At 42.1% G+C, this 13,674-nt stretch overlaps 1 protein-coding gene across 4 annotated transcripts in view; it reads right to left on the reverse strand.

Annotated features, from left to right (window-relative positions):
• Positions 1–13,674, reverse strand: part of USP6NL (USP6 N-terminal like) — a 187,142-nt gene that overhangs the window by 155,308 nt on the left and 18,160 nt on the right. The gene's annotated exons all lie outside the window — the stretch shown is intronic.

A 13,674-nucleotide genomic window follows, 5' to 3' on the forward strand; every position in this document is an offset into this window, starting at 1 on the left:
CTACAGACTTGTGGTTGCCAGGGGGAGGGGGAGTGGGGGAGGGATGGATTGGGAGTTTGGGATTAGCAGATGCAAACTATTATATACAGAATGGATAAACAATAAGTTCTTACTGTATAGTACAGAGAACTATATTCAATACCCAGTAATAAACCATAATGGAAAAGAATATGAAAAAGAATATGTATGTATAACTGAGTCACTTTGCTATATACCAGAAATTAATACAATATTGTAAATCAACCATACTTCAATAAAATAAATTTTTAAAAAATTATGTCCATCTATATTTATTAACAATGGAAATATACCTTTCACTGACTTTTTTAAACTACATATACAGTATACTTTTATTTTTGGCCGCACCGCACGTCATGTGGCATCTTAGTTCCCCAACCAGGGATCAAACCTGCACCCCCTGCATTGGAGGTGTGGAGTCTTAACCACTGGACTAATTTATTTTTGAATAAAATGTGTGAGACACATAGACCAAAGTGGGAAGGAAACTGTTGAAAACGTTGAGTGGTAATTTCTGGGTAATAATTACTGGAAATTTTCTTGTGTTTATACATTTTTACATTTCCTGAATAATATCTACAGTGAGCTTGTATTACTTTCAGAATCCTTTCCCCTCTAAAACTCTGCATTTTGTGAAATAAACATCTGGACATGTTACACCTATTTGCATGGGAATTTTCACTGAAGGAACAGTGTCTAAGGCAGTTTTGGAATGGCTCTATGAGGAGAAGATGGGGGGCATGGAGAAGCTGGAGGAAGAGGACAGTCAAGGTCTAACCTACAGCTCAGACCCCCAGATTAGGGCTGAGCTTAATGGCAAGAGAGGCTGTAAGCAAGGACTGAAAGGGATGTTTTCCCAGGGAACACTGTGAGACAAAGAGGCATAAACAGTGTTACTTCAATGCCCAGATAGGGTACATGGCAGGTGACCCTGAGTAAGGCAAAGAGTCATTCTCCTCCATTCAGAGCAGCCAGAGGAGCAGTGAGGGCCTATGGGAATATCCTAATATTGCGAGGCCAGAAAACTGGAGTGTTCCTTAGATGTGGCAACATGGAAAACCCGTATGCCTTAGCAAGAGTCAGCTCAGGAGAGGGGCGAAGCCAGGTCCGAAGGGAGGAGGAGTCCAGAGAGGATTTTCCAAGGTGGGAAACCTAAGAGCATGTTTCACTGTTGATAAAAGCATCCAGGAACAGGAGAGGGGTTGATGATACAGGAGAGAAGGGGCTCTTCTTATTCCACTCACAGTCTAACGCGATCTCATCCACACCGTGGTTTTAACTACTACCTGTGTGGGAATGATCCAATTGCCACACTTGTAGCTGGAGCCCAGGCACACAGTAATTTATTAAATAAATGAAACTTTCTGCTGACCGCCAGACCCACATAACTAACCCATCATATCCCTCGCAGCAACCCGTCTACTACTAACTTAATCACACACATACATGCACATACACAAACACACAGACACATACACCATTCTTCCTTTGTATTCATATTCAATAAATGGCTCCACCATCCACCTAATTGTCAAAGCCAACCACCTGGGCATCCTCCTTACTGCTCCTTCTCATCTGTCCCCATTTCCAACAAGTCAACAAGTGTAGATTCCATCTTCAGATAACTGCTGAATCTATTTCCTCCTCATCTATTCCCACCACCACCATTTTGATTCAATCTCTCATCAATTTGTGTTTGGATTAATACAAATCTCTTCTTTACCTTCCATCCATTCTTCACTCCGTCCCACATAGCTATGCCTCACACTGCTAACAGCATGATTTGCCTATAATTTAAATCTGACCATGTCACTTACCTGCCCATTCAGAGCTCCAAAACAAAGCGCACGGTGAACACTCAGTAAATGATTGACAGACTGACTGAATAAAGGAATGACTCAGCTTAGAGCAAGATGGTCAACCTTTTCCTCCTCTGGGATAAATTTGCACTACTAATCCTTTATTATAATAACTAATCCCTGTTGGTATCCAGGCAAAGACTCAAAACAGGTATCCCTTGCCTGTTAATGTTCTTCCCAAGTTTTGTTACATGTTAGTTGTTCATTTTTTACTCTTCAGCAAGAAGTACAAGGGGAGCCCTGCAGTATATTATGTGGTCATGACAATTATTGGGTGGATATAATGGAAGGCCCATAGTACCTACAACTGAAAAAAAGTCCGTTTGAAAAGTGGAGGGCTTCCCTGGTGGCGCAGTGGTTAAGAATCCGCCTGCCAGTGCAGGGGACACAGGTTCGAGCCCTGGTCCTGGAAGATCCCATATGCCGCGGAGCAACTAAGCACACGCACCACAACTACTGAGTCTGCGCTCTGGAGCCCGCAGGCCACAACTACTGAGCCCAAGTGCCACAACTACTGAAGCCCACGCGCCTAGAGCCCGTGCTCCGCAACAAGAGAAGCCACTGCAATGAGAAACCTGCGCACCACAACGAAGAGTAGCCCCCGCTTGCCGCAACTAGAGAAAGCTCGTGCTTACCAACAAAGACCCAGCACAGCCAAAAATAAATAAATTTTATTTTTTAAAAAAAGTGGAAAAATAAAAGACAGCTTTGGGAATTACATATCATGCATTTATATGTTTGCTACCTGGGAGATACTAAGATCAACTATGAAATAAAATGCATTTCCAAGTAAAAGGAGGAACATGAACCAGAAAAAGTACTGAGGAGCAGAGAAAAGTACAAAAGAAGAGAGCTTTGAACAGAGCAAACCATGCAAGGGCAATTTCATTTCCTTCTAGGATGAAGTGGAGGGTTCACTGATAAGGAGGAACCATGTCTATAATCTACAGCAGGGGTCCCCAACCCCGGGTAGTGGTCCGAGGCCTGTGGAACCGGGCAGCACAGCAGGAGGTGAGCATCGAGCAAGCGAAGCTTCATCTGCCGCTCCCCATCGCTCCCTTTCACTCACATTACTGCTTGAACCATCCCCCCCCATCCCCCGTCCATGGAAAAATTGTCTTCCATGTAACCAGTCCCTGATGCCAAAAAGGTTGGGGACCGCTGATCCACAGCACCTTTCTTCAATAAAGATTCCAACGTGGCATTATCCTCAAGAAACTGGGAAGATGCAGCTCAAAGAATGGCTAATGACAGATGTATATATATTGTGATACCAGCATAAAGCCACTTCTCAAAGAATACCAAATATACTCTCTTTGACAAAGAAAATGTTAAGATCCACCTTTTCCAACGTTGCAAGATCTAGGACCAAGAAGCAAATAGATACAGAAACCCTCTTTTCATTTTCATTACATCAGTGGCCAAAATATAACAAAATTTGCTCTGGTAGACAGACTCAGAGTGGTAGCTGATGTTATAGACAATGACCAGTGATAATCCTTCTACACTGTTTATGTATTTGGGTATAAACTGTGAGTGTCTTTGACTAAATAGAGGATATACAAATAAAACTATTAATAAGACATAACTATGTTGAGGTTAAAGAGAATGTCGTCCCTTGTTTCAGCAGCAGGGAAGCTTGTGTATTTAATATTGGAGGCTTTGCTATCCTTCCTCAAAAAAATAATAATAGTAAAAATAATCTAAAAAGGCATTTTAAGCCAAACACTTGGAATACAATTTTTAAAATATATATATTTTTTAAAAACACAAATGTAAGGGATTTCTGTCTCCCTAATCTCTGAGAGAAGATGCTCCTTATGAGGACAAGATGCTGACAATGGAGAACTTGCCTCTGCACCTGAGTTTCACTTCCACTTGGGGTTTGCTCAGTGGGTGTGACAGTCGTTAGTGATGCTTAACAAATATTTCTGGCCCTCTGCCTCCCAGACATATGGTAGGATTGCTTCCTAGCCCCCTTGGGTTGAGTGGGGTCATTCTGGCTAATGAGTTGTGAACAGAATGTGACATATGTAACTTCTGTGTGAAACACGTGATTGCTGGTGTGAGACCCTCCACAGCACGCGTTCCCTCTGCCACAACAACCAGCAAAGCAATGTTCCAGATGCTGGCTGCCCCATCAGCCTGACTTACAACAAATGCAGAGTGGAACCCCCAGTCGTCCAGCAGTAGGAGTGTAGCATGAGCAAGAACTAAATCTTAGTTTTAGCCCTGGGAATTTTGGAGTTATTTGTTAGTGCAGCCAAGTCTAGCCTATCCTGACTAATCACAGTGAGCTTATTACTATCACTAACGCCCTTACCCTCATTATTAATTTTCCCTTAACCCGAGAACCCCACATTGACAAAAACTCTTTCTTAGGTTTCTGTTGACTTAGCTGATAAAACACTGGAACTTTTGAAATGGCATTAATAAATACAATGGGGTAAAAGAAGGGGCACAACACAAAGGCTCAGAGCATGAGCCATGAGACAAGCTAACTGGGTTCTGCCACTGCTATGCTGTAGGATCTTGGACAAGTTACATCACCTCCCCAAGCCTCAGGTTCCTCAACAATGAAATGAGAGATGATAATAACAGAACCTATCTCATTGGATTGTTTTAAATGCTCAATAAATTCCTATTTAAAAAAAGATACCTTCTCAGCGGGGCTGGGGTGGGGGGGCTTCCTCACCCATTGTCATAGCTTAGGTTCCCACAGAAAACAGAATCTGAGAAAGATGCTTTTGTATGCGTACTTCGTTGGGGATTGTGACCCCAGGGATCAAAATAGGAAGGGAGGAAGGAGGAAAGCAGGGCAGAGGGGAGAGCCAACACAAAGATGCAAGGTTGCATTATGAAGTTGGTGACTTGTTACTTGGTCCTATGGGACTTCTACAGCCATCTGGGGTGGAGCAGAAAGGAGGAAGCATGTAGCTATCAGCTCCTGTCCCACACTGGTCAAAGGTTAACTCCAGGAGGAGATTTTCTTTCTTTCTTTCTTTCTTTTTTTATAGAATTATTGTTTTGGCGATGTTTTATACAGATCCTACTTTTTTTTTTTTTTTTGGCCATACCTTTCAGCATGCAGGAACTCAGTTCCCCTACCAGGGATCAAACCTGTGCCCCCTGCAATGGAAGCACAGAGTCCCAACCATTGGACCACCAAGGAAGTCCCCATGGGGAGATTTAGTGTCCATGGTCATGCATGCGTGGCCATGGGCACTGAGAGACATGTCCCACACCTTGTCATCAATAGAGCAGCCCCACAATGGGAGACAAGGTGAAGGTGGTGCTACCAGATTGCACCTGGGTTAGGATGGTCAGAGATCCCACACAAGAGATCTGAAGTGGCACAAAAGGAGATACCTAACCCACCACCTACATAAAATCGCAAATACCTCACCCTGGAATTTATTATCCTTCTCCCCTGCTTATTTTCCTCCATTTCACTTACCACCATCCAAATGCAATATAGTATACTTATTTAGTTTATTCTGTCTCCCCATTTTGGATGGAAACTCCATGAAGACAAGAATTTTTCTTTTGATAACTGCTATATCTCAATGCTTAGAACAATGTCTGGCATAGAGTAGATCCTCTGTAAAGATTGTTTTTTAACTTTTTGTTTTGATAAAAATCTCAAATGTATAGCAAATTTGAAAAAAAAAGTACAAAGAACTCTTGTATATGCTTCACTCAAATTCACTGTTTTTAACATTTTACATTTATTTTCTCATTATCAGTCACACGCATACACACACACACACACACACACACACCCATTTTGAACCATTTGAGAATAACGTATAAATATCATGTTCCTTTACTTTCAAATACTTAAATGTGAATTTTCTAAGAATAAGAACATGCTTTAACATAATCACAGGACAATTATCAAAATCAAGAAACAATGTGCTATTGAATATACAGTTCATATTGAAATTTTATCAATGATCTCAATAATGTCTCATAGCAAAATTTTCCCTAACTCAGGATTCAGTCCATAACCACACCTTGCACTTAGCAGATCTGTCTCTTTAATCTGACGTAGTTCCTTAGTCTTTCTTTACCTTTTGTAACGTTAACATTTTTTTAAGACCACAGGCTTGTTATTTTGTAGACAGATCTCTCAATTTAGATGAGCTTGGTGTTTTGCCATGACTAAATTCAGATGATAAGAATACATATATAAATTGTTATTATCAAAAAAGGTTGTTCTCAAAGTAGAGGGGTCTGACCCCACACAAGTAGCTCCTCCTGGGATTCACAGACCCTACTGCACCCCCTCTCTTACAATATCTAAACTCTAACCCTGAGGAGCTGACACATTCCCTGGTGGCCCCTAAGTTCCTTACTTTCCAGCTCCTGATCTAGTTCCATGTACAAGGCCAGAGCTCCCAATCCCATTGGCCAGCAGCTCCTGCCTATAGAACTTCACACTTTTATGGTGAAATCGAGAAAGAAATTCCCCCTCTGCAGCCCACTGGGTGTTAAGTCATAATACTGACAGGAGGCCAGGGAAACAGTCCCCATCTTGCGTGAAGACCAGAAAATTGTCACACAGAGATGAGCTATTGCCCTGAGATTCCCTTCAGTATAAGCATGTGGGTCACATGCCTATAGTCATATAACCAATGCAGAAACAGAGACAAAAGTCCCCAGGACAACTTCTGATTTCAAGAGAAAAGAAACCCTCAATGATGTATCCAATGAGAGTTTTCTGTTTTTCAAAAGAAAACATAAACTTTTTTTTTCCCAGAGGCTAGAATGCTCCAACATAGGAAGTTTAAAAGTATATGAAAAAGCATATGTGTACCCACATGCCATAAACACTGCTTATCTGGCAAAATGTCATTGATTAAATAGGTCCATTTGTTTTACATAACACTGAGACATCAATTAGCTGTTCATTAACAGGGAAAGTGTTCTCAATTTTAGTTGGATGTTAGCTGAGAGCTCACTGAAAATGGTCTGAGTCAAAGACAGCTGGTCATCACATGCTGTTCATTCCCCACTTCCTCCTTCCGTACACTGTTGGGGTAACACTATACCCAGTTGAAACAACACACTTTCCAACCCTCCTTACAATTGGAGTAGCCTATGAAAAGCATGCAGAAATCATTGATTCAGGCTTCAGCTTACTCTGTTCTTTTCCCATCTCCTTCCTTCCTACCAGAAGTCCAGATAGCAATACATTGATAAGTTCTACAGCAGCCATATTGTGTCTCCAAGGAGGACGTTTATGACACTGGCACCATACTTCCCTGGACCTGCCTCCTTTGTTTTTTATAATATGTGAGAGAAAATAACATTTTATCTTGTCTAAGCCACTGTTACTTGAATTTTTAAACCTCTACTTAATTTATAGAACAGCTGAGTATAGACCTTTAATGCACATTTCTCATGAATTTGAATGTTTATGTCATATTTGCTACCATAGGGAAGAACATATTTTTGGAACTAAACAAATGTATGGGAGAAATTAAGGCGATGAAAACTACATTTTAAGAGTAACGCTCACGCTTCACATAGTTTGGTTGTAAATTTTATGGTATAACTACCAGAATGCCTTTGTGCAAAAGTTTTTCTCAGTGATTCTAATTTTTCTACAGATATTCACCTTTTTTCTAAAACTGTTTCCCCCTGAAAATACCTGTGGCTTTTCTTGGTTATAAAACAATGTACCAAACATGCTACAGTGGATGAAACTTGAGGCCATAATGCTAAGTGAAATAAGCCACTCACAAATACAGCATGATTCCACCTATATGAAGTACCTAGAGAAGTCAAATCCACAGAAGTGGAAAGTAGAATGGTGGCTGGCAGGGGCTGGGGGCTGGAGGTGCTGTTGTTTAATTGGTATGAAGTTTCAGTTTTGCAAGATGAAAATGTTCTGGAGATTGGTTGCACAACAATATAAATATACTTAACGCTACTGAAATGTATGTACACTCAGAAATGGTTAAGATGACAAATCTTATGTTTTTGACCACAATTAAATTTTTTAAATTTAAAAACCAATATGCCTCCCTCTCCTGATTTTTCTCCCCGCTCTTTATCTCCCCTCCATCTGCTTTGTAGACTATTTGTCCTCTGCCCATTTTTTTTTTTTTTTTTTTTTTTTTGCGGTACGCGGGCCTCTCACTGTTGTGGCCTCTCCCGTTGCGGAGCACAGGCTCCGGACGCGCAGGCTCAGCGGCCATGGCTCACGGGCCCAGCCGCACCGCGGCATGTGGGATCCTCCCGGATCGGGGCACGAAGCCGTGTCCCCTGCATCAGCAGGCGGACTCTCAACCACTGCGCCGCCAGGGAAGCCCATGACGAATTCTTTAACTTTCTCAGATTTCCCTGACAAGTTCAAGTTGGATGCCTCTCCCACAAGCCCCCCAACAGAACCCAGTACGTTCTTATCGTAGCACTTATCACACTGTAGTCTTATTTTCTATTACACGTTTCTCACCCTATCCTCAACACCCCTCACCCTAGCACCGAATTTTTGCCCCCGCTGGAATATAAGCTCCATTGAGGCAGGAAGTAGGTCTGCCTTGTTCACTGTTGCATCGTCAATACCACACACAAAGCTTTAACAAATATCAGGAACCCGACAACTTTTTCTTAAAAGAATGAATGGATGATTGAATGAGGGAGTTGATATGCTAGACGCAGGGTGTAACAGCTCCAAATAGGATTGAACTTTTCCATTCTAAGGATCGTGAGGCTAATAAGAATAAATACAGGGTGATGTCAGCAGAAATGGTGTGGGGTAAAGACCTATGAAAATGCTTCCTTCCAAAAGAGCAATGAGAGAATTGGCAAAAACTGACAGAATCAGCATTTTCAAAACTCTGGAAATTAATCCAAGGCTTACAGCCATCTGGGAAGTGTTTAATCAAGAAAAATTGCAGAATTCTGCTCAGAATGTTTTAACATTCTTGAGGTGTTTTAACTTTTCCTGTTTCAATCCCCTCTCTACAGCTCCATGGTAGCCTTAAAAAAAAAACAACCCAGCAGCCAGAGAGCCACTGAAAAGGGGAGAATAGGGTCCGAGCTCCTTCAACACCTCATTACCAGAGAATTGTCATTATTTGACCAGTCTGGCCGACCTAGAAGACTCCACTTGCAAGGCTGTCTTTGACATGACTCGGAGCTCACCCAGTGAGAACAGCCTTTTCCCTGGGCCATTTGTCAAAAACACTTAGAGGCAACTGTTTAATGTTGCAGCTCCCTGAGACTGAGGATAACAGCTGGAGGCAAAAGGTAGGCTAACGAGGATGCTCACGAGGAAGAGCTGGTGAAGCTTCGTTTATTTCCATTTGTCCTCTCTTAGAATGCAGTAAAGTCTCTTTGAAAATGCCATCTTGTCTCAACTCAGTGAAGACGGGGTTTTTTACATTGGGGGTAGGACGTTCATAGAGAAAGTATCTGTGGCCATGGTGGTGACAGTGGTCATCACAGTAGAGATTCTCAAGGGAAAGTGAAAGGCCCATGTTTCGAGGGAGGGTGTTTGGTCCTGCTGCCTCTTCCGCCCCCAGACGCCTAAGCCTTCCCCTCTGATACTTCCCAAGTCAAGAATACGGGGTTTGTGACTTCACTTCTAAGCAGGGATGATTCCCTTACTGTCTCTATAAGAAACTCTGAGACTTAAATGTATCAGCCTGGAAATAGGTTAAGACAGGAATCTGAGCAGTACCCTAGTCGGGATACCAGGCTCACCTGAGGGTGGGGTCCTGAGAGGCTAAGATACAGCCTAAGTGGGTCATAGTAGTGAGTGGGTGAATAACGTGGTGGAGACTAGTGCACGTTCATCAGCCTTGCCTCTACATGGACTCACATTCCATTTCCAGCCACTCTGCAGTTACATGTGGTCACATAAATGCACTCTCCTATAAGTGTGCAGAGGTGATGCTCATCTCCTGCAGTCGTGGCCCACAGAAACCTCCCACAGGCAATTCTCTATTCTAGTTTCCCTTTCCAGAGCAACTCTGGAAGCCACGCATGGAAGATGACATGGATCGAATGAGCTTGGGTCCCAGTAGGAATACCCAATTGGGTTTTGACTTCATGAGAAACAAAACCTTATTGTGTTAAGCCACTGAGACTTGGGAGTTCATTTATTGAAGCAGCTCACTTGACCTTACAATAAATACCTTTTATTATTATTATTATTGAATTTGGTCTGCCACTATTTTCCTTAGAATTTTTTAAAATTTATTTTGTTGAAGTATAGTTGATTTAAAATGTTGCATTAATTTCTACTGTACAGCAAAGTGATTCAGTTATACATATATATACATTCTTTTTCTTTTCCATTATGGTTTATCACAGGATAGTGAATATAGTTCCCTGGGCTATACAGTAGGACCTCGTTGTTAAATACCTTTATTATGATAATACATTCCTTTATAAAGACCAAGGAGATAACAAAAAGATGCCTGAGGAAGCTGGACAGGAGGACCGCAGTCAGCTAGAATGATGTTCCGAAGCTGCTGTCGGGGCCTCACAGCAGAATCCTCTCCTCTGCATCCTCTCAAGCTTGCACCCTTCATCTCACTTTCTATTCATAGCCAAGTTTCTAGGAACAGCAGTCTGCATGTGTTTCCTCCACTTCCTCACCTCCCACTCATTCCTCCTTCCATAAAATCTAGATCTTGCCCCACACTCTGCTGAAACTGCACCTATGACCTACCTCCTAGCTGTCAGATGCAACCAAATACTTTTCAGTCCTTATGGAGTGGCTTTGAATATGCAACAACACACAGACTTAAAGAAATGTTCTATTTATATGTTTCCCCCTCTAAAAATTAATCTGTTTCTAAGCTCCCTTTCCCACTAGGTAGGGAAGAAATCCAATCTCTGCCATTATTGGGGTTCCCTTCCTGGGATCTGGGTCATGCAAGATTCCAAAGGGTTTTAGACAGCACACAACACTGGGGGTGGGATCTTTGGTTCCCAAGAGTCTGGAGTGACCTGCTTCTTGTCCATCCCCTATGCTTCCATCGGGGATGAATAGCTCCCCTGCTTCTGTTCTAAGCCGGGCACAGGGGGTGCTGTCTAGACTAGATAACCTCGTTCCCCCCTAGGTGGACACTGCCCCTGCCCCATGCCCCGGGTTCCTAAGGGGGAAGGCCTTGGGCCCCACTGCTCTGAGAGTCCACGGGCTTCAACTCATTCCCAATCCCTTAGGACACCGTCCTCACTAAACAGTCCATTCTCAATTTTGCAGTATCCTTGGAGCGCTTCCTCTGCTCTCAAAGAATTCAACTCCTTGTGAGCCCCTCAGGGGACAAGGAAATCCTTGATCTCCAAACTCAAAAGCCCCCTTGGGCAGGGGAAGGGTGAACTGTCTCCCAGGGATCTGTGTTCTCATGAACTGAAGCCTCAGTAGATTATCTCGTGGCACTTGCCTTGCTCCAGCTCTCTGAGGCCTAGAACAAACTCTCTCCTCCAAAGTCTCTCCTCCTTTGAATTTTGTGAACGTGCTCACTGAGTTTTTTTCTTTCTCTCTGACTATTCTTTCTTAGTCCTCTTTGTTCTGCCCATCCCTAAATCAATGTGTTTTTTTCCTTTTTTCTTCCTAAAAGTATTTTGAAAGATTATACACTCTCCCTGTACCTTTTTAAGTTGGCATATTAAAAATGTTATCTTAAGTCTAAATAGCTACAAGAATGAGTTTTCTAATACAGTGTAAAGACGAATATTTTCAAATGAAACTGTTATATGATTCTTCTAAATAAATCTAATGGAATCTATGAAGCATGGTGATTTGTTATAACCCACTATCGTCATATTTTAAAATATTTGAACAACCTCTTTTTTAACAGATGGCATTTTATATGGTTTCTTTCCCCCTTTAATATCACATTTCCTTTCCCACCAAATTTTTCCTTAATACAGTTTACACTTTACAGCCTTTTATTGACCACTTTCTTACTTGTACAGATGAGGAAACTAAGACTCTGTGAGGTGAAGTGAAAAGTCAAGTATATTCAGAAAAACATGAAGGGAATAAAAGATTTATTCTCTGCTTTGACTTGGTTGGAGAGAAGTTACTTAAATAAAGATATTAAAAATCAACACAAACCTGTACATGCAAGTAACCAAACTATTACTCAGGCAGATGGTACAAAGGATAATTTTCCACTAGTTTTAATTTAAAAAGTAGTATAGATTTATAATCTACATTAAGGTACCATATCTCATTTCCTCATGGAAATACGAAAAAATCAAAATTGGTTGCTGGAAAATAAATTCATTAACCTACAGTATCTAAGACCCCAATTTGATTAAGAACTATCAATGATTAAATGGTTGTTTAGCCAGAAACAGAGGTGAGATGTGTCATTTCCTTGGCTTCCTTCCAACAATTTAATTCCATACAAAGGAAAAAAGTAAGGTTTTCCCATGCTTTTATTGTGTTTTTGACATAGGCATTCACTGAATGTACATTTCCTGTCCTGAGTAAGGGGTTTGTGGATTGTGGGGAAAAACAACATCTCTGACTCTACAGGTCTTGAACAAGTATTCTTTGTAACAAACCCCGGGGAAAAGGGCATCTGGGGAGTCCTTTGAGTTTTTGTTCAACCAGACTATGCGATTTTCTATTTTCCTATGATGGTGGTCAAGGGACTTCCCTGGTGGCACAGTGGTTAAGAATCCGCCTGCCAACACAGAGAACACGGGTTCAATCCCTAGTCGGGAAAGATCCCACATGCCGTGGAGCAACTAAGCCCATGTGCCACAACTACTGAGCCTGAGCTCTAGAGCCCACGAGCCACAACTACTGAGCCCGGGTGCCATAACTACTGAAGCCTGTGCACCTAGAGCCCGTGCTCCAAAACAAGAAGCCACCACAATGAGAACCCGCGCACCGCAATGAATAGTAGCCCCCACTTGCCGCAGCTAGAGAAAGCCCGCGTGCGGCAACAAAGACCCAATGCAGCCATAAATAAATAAATTGGTGGTGGTGGTGGTGGTGGTCAAGCAATGATCAACCAAGCCTTTAAAACTGTACTTCTTTTCTCTCTCTCTTTTTTTTTTTATTTTGTTGTTTCCCTATCTCTTGTCTTTGGATCTTATTTGTCATTGGCTAAGATGTCTGTACTGTTTATTTTTGTTTTTCTTTACTTTTTGGCCACACCACATGGCATGCGGGCTCTTAGTTCCCTGACCAGGGATTGAACCTGCACCCGCTGCATTGGGAGCACAGAGTCTTAACTGCTGGACTGCCAGGGAAGTCCCTGTACTGTTTATCTTTACTGTTTTATCTTCACAGATAAATCAAACTTTCAGTTTCCTTAGTCATATTTATTACTCTCATTTTCATCTCATTGTTTGTACCTTTTTGGATTTTGGATACATAACACCAAGCTTTCATTTGTTGATAATGAGTGAAGTCTACTCTATTAGCATGTGTTTTATCTGGCAAAGACCTACAGAGGTAAGAATGCAGCCAGTCAATGAATAAGGGGAGGTGTACTGGGAGCAAAGGAGTAGATGCATTCCAGTCCAACCTATGTAAAGTCATACTCCTTACTTGAGATCTTTGACTCCGCTTTGAAATCGGAAATGATGGAGGAAGCACAGCTTCCATTTTATAGGAGCCAAAGGGAAACTGAGGGTTTCCAGGATGTTCTGAGTTTAAGTGTCCCCAATTCCATCTCTGGACTTGGAGCGGCTTCCAATGTTTCCAGACCAGCTGGTGATGGGTCCTTTGGGGACTGCGGAGTTCACAGGGCTGAGGGGGCTGAGATGTGAAATACGCTCCATGGCAACGTCCCCATTCCTGTTACACTGC

This window comes from Tursiops truncatus, chromosome 2 (assembly GCF_011762595.2).
Source record: "Tursiops truncatus isolate mTurTru1 chromosome 2, mTurTru1.mat.Y, whole genome shotgun sequence".
Lineage (NCBI taxonomy): Eukaryota > Metazoa > Chordata > Mammalia > Artiodactyla > Delphinidae > Tursiops > Tursiops truncatus.